The sequence below is a fragment of the Myotis brandtii genome, unplaced genomic scaffold (genome assembly GCF_000412655.1).
Source record: "Myotis brandtii unplaced genomic scaffold, ASM41265v1 scaffold1121, whole genome shotgun sequence".
In the NCBI taxonomy this organism is placed as follows: Eukaryota; Metazoa; Chordata; class Mammalia; order Chiroptera; family Vespertilionidae; genus Myotis; species Myotis brandtii.
Window position 1 is genome coordinate 35,174 of NW_005353844.1, and position 3,275 is coordinate 38,448.

A 3,275-nucleotide genomic window follows, 5' to 3' on the forward strand; every position below is an offset into this window, starting at 1 on the left:
TAGGCAAAATTCACATCTAACAGTCATTCCACCACAACTATGTTCAAGAATTGCATCCTCATGTACTCCATTTTTGCTGAGAAGGCAGTTCCTACCAGTTCTGTTAGTACTTGTTGATGACTGTTCTCTAGACATATTCTGTCATCATCACCACCTTCTTTCAACTTCAAAGGCACGTTGGTTTTTAGACATTTTCTGTCAATGACGTTGGAGTTTTTCAGCATCAGAGCAATGTTTTTCCAGTAGCTCATCTTCAGATACATTCTGTTGCAGGCGTCGTCTTCTTTCACGATCAGACGCATGTTGCTCTTCAGACATTTTCTGTTGATAATGCCAGCATCTTTCGGCTGCAGAGCTACGTTGTATCAACAGTTGTTCTTTAGACATAGTCCCACCTCTCTACTCTAACGGTCTGAGATGCAGGTGAATGAGAGTCCTGGCTGTCAGGCTGCTGAGAGCTGTCTGACCAAGGGCTGATTCTGGCTGATTCTGTTGGGGTGGGACTTCCTCCTCCCTGCTGTCAGTTTCCACAGCTATGATGAGGAAGCTGGGGTGACAGAGGGAGCCACGCCTTCCAAGCCGCCCTCTCTCTCAATCTGCTCTATGTCCAGTGGCCTCCTGCTCTGCCTAGTCCTCCAAAACTCCCGTTCTCTTACCATTCTCTCGCTCTGCTCTCCACTGGTGAAGGTCCAGGGAGCCTGCAGGTGTGGCTACGGCCTCGCCTCCTGGGGCGCTTGACACCTGTGTATGCAAATTAACCCACCATCTTTGTCAAGTTAATTTGCATACTCACTCCTGGTTGGCTGATGAGTGTAGTGGAGGGACGGTTAATTTAAGTGTTCCTCTTTTATTATATAGGATAGTCAAAATATGGGAAATACCTAAGTGTCCATTAGTGGATGAATGAATGAAGATGTGATATTTATGCAATGGAAAGTCATTTACCCATGAGAAGGAAGGAAATTCTGCCATTTGTTAACAACGTGGATGAATTTGAGGTCATTAAGTAAAATCAGTCAGACAGTCAGAGACAAGAAGTATATGATCTCATTTATATGTGAAATAAAAAGAAGCTGAACTCAGAAACAGTAGGGTGGTGGTTACCAGGGGCAGAGGTAAATATGGGGAGATGTTGGTCAAGAGGTACAAACTTCCAGTTATTAAATTAATAAATTCTGGAAATCTAATGTATAGCATGATGATTATATTTAATTGTACTCTATTATATACTTGAAAATTGCTAAGAGAGTAGATCTTATGTTCTTTTGTCTCCACACACAAAAATAGAAATTGTAATTATGTGGCATGATGGAATTGTTAGCTAACTCTATAGTGGTAATTATTTTGTAATATATGTGTATCAAATCCACACATTATGTACCTTAAACTTACACACTGTTATATGTCAATTATATCTCAATAAATCTGAGGGAAAAAGAGTTAGTTGAAGACTTAATGACCTATTGTCTAGATGTATATAAAAAATATGTGTTGTTATGTAACTAAAAACAATATATTATTTAGAATTTTATCATTAATCTAATATATAGTCCATAGTCAGATTTTGCCAATTGCCCCAATAATGTTTCTTAACCTGAAACATTTCATCATTTTTTTAATCTTTTCATGAGTTTGACATATTTTAAGAGCATATATCAGTGATGTATTTTTTTGTTGTTGTTGTTAATCCTTACCTGAGGATATTTTTCCATTGATTTTTAGGGAGAGTGGAAGAGAGAGGAAAAGACAGAGAGAAACATTTTTGTGAGAGGAACACATTGATTGATTGCCTCCTGCACAAGCCCCAACCAGGGCCAGGGCCAGGGAGGAGCATGCAACCAAGGTATGTGCTTTTGACCAAAATTGAACCTAGGACCTTTTGATCTGTAGGCTGACACTCTATCCACTGAACCCAACTGGCTAGGGCCAGAGATGCATTATTAATAGAATAACACATAAATGGTGTTGTGAATACAATCACTTGTTCATTGCCTTTTTAAAAATTTTTTTAAAAATATATTTTATTGATTTTTCACAGAGAGGAAGGGAGCGGGATAGAGAGTTGGAAACATCTATGAGAGAGAAACATCGATCAGCTGCCTCCTGCACACCCTCTACTGGGGATGTGCCGCAACCAAGGTACATGCCCTTAGCTGGAATCGAACCTGGGACCTTTTGGTCAACAGGCGACGTTCTCTCCACTGAGCCAAACTGGCTAGGGCTATTGCCTTTTTTATTTGCCTACATAATAGGGCCTTTGGGGTTTCAATCAGATGATGCCTTTGAAAATTCTTTAAAAACTATAGTTTACTTCCATACACACAACAATCAGTAAAAATAATTAGTTTCATTAACACAAATGTTAGGTTATTTTTTCAATGTAAATGTCACAATTTTAAAGAAATGAATTTGAAATGAATGTCCTCCAATTTCAGGGGGAAAAGGAATCATTGTTGTCATAATTGCATTGCATACAATGGGTAAAAACAAATACCTATATGTAAATAGTAAAACAAAAATTCAAATAATAAGCAACTCACCTAATTATTTTGAAGTATATTACATGAAAGTGCATGCTTGATTTAAATTATTCATAAGTTATTCATTTTTCTGATTCATTTAAGTGAATGTAGAGTCCAGAAAAAAATACCTCTGACCTAAGTGTAGATTCAAAATATTGACCATGTCACCTTCTTATTAAGAGGCATCCTGCAGTCCAGGGCTGGTCAATTCTTGCACACAAACACAATTTATGTGAATCTTATTGATGACCTCATTGAGGCTCAGATGTAGAGGAACATGTGCACTTCATATGACTGAAATATCTGCTTTTCTACTGCCCAGAATACATATGAAACTTTCTATAATTAGTATAACATCAGGTTTATTAAAAACACAATTAAATAGTCTAAAATAGTCACTCATGTTTCTAACACTCACTTTCAAAATTGATAAAAGAGGTTCATGATGAAGAGTTTGCAGGGGGGTCACCTCAAAAAAAACTATGAATACTTTTCTCTGTCTAGGTTAAAGTGTTTTGTTTTATTTGTTATTATTTTGCATTGTTTTTTTGTTTTGGTTTGTTGTTTTTTTTTTGGTGTCCAAGTGCTATCATTTTTTTAAATTAAATATTTATTGTTCAGATTATTACTGTTGCTCCTCTTTTTGCCCTCCTTAGCTCCCCTCCATCCGGCTCCCACCCCAACCTCCGCCCTCACGCCCCCGCCACTGTCTTCATCCATAGGTGTACGATTTTTGTCCATTCTCTTCCCGCA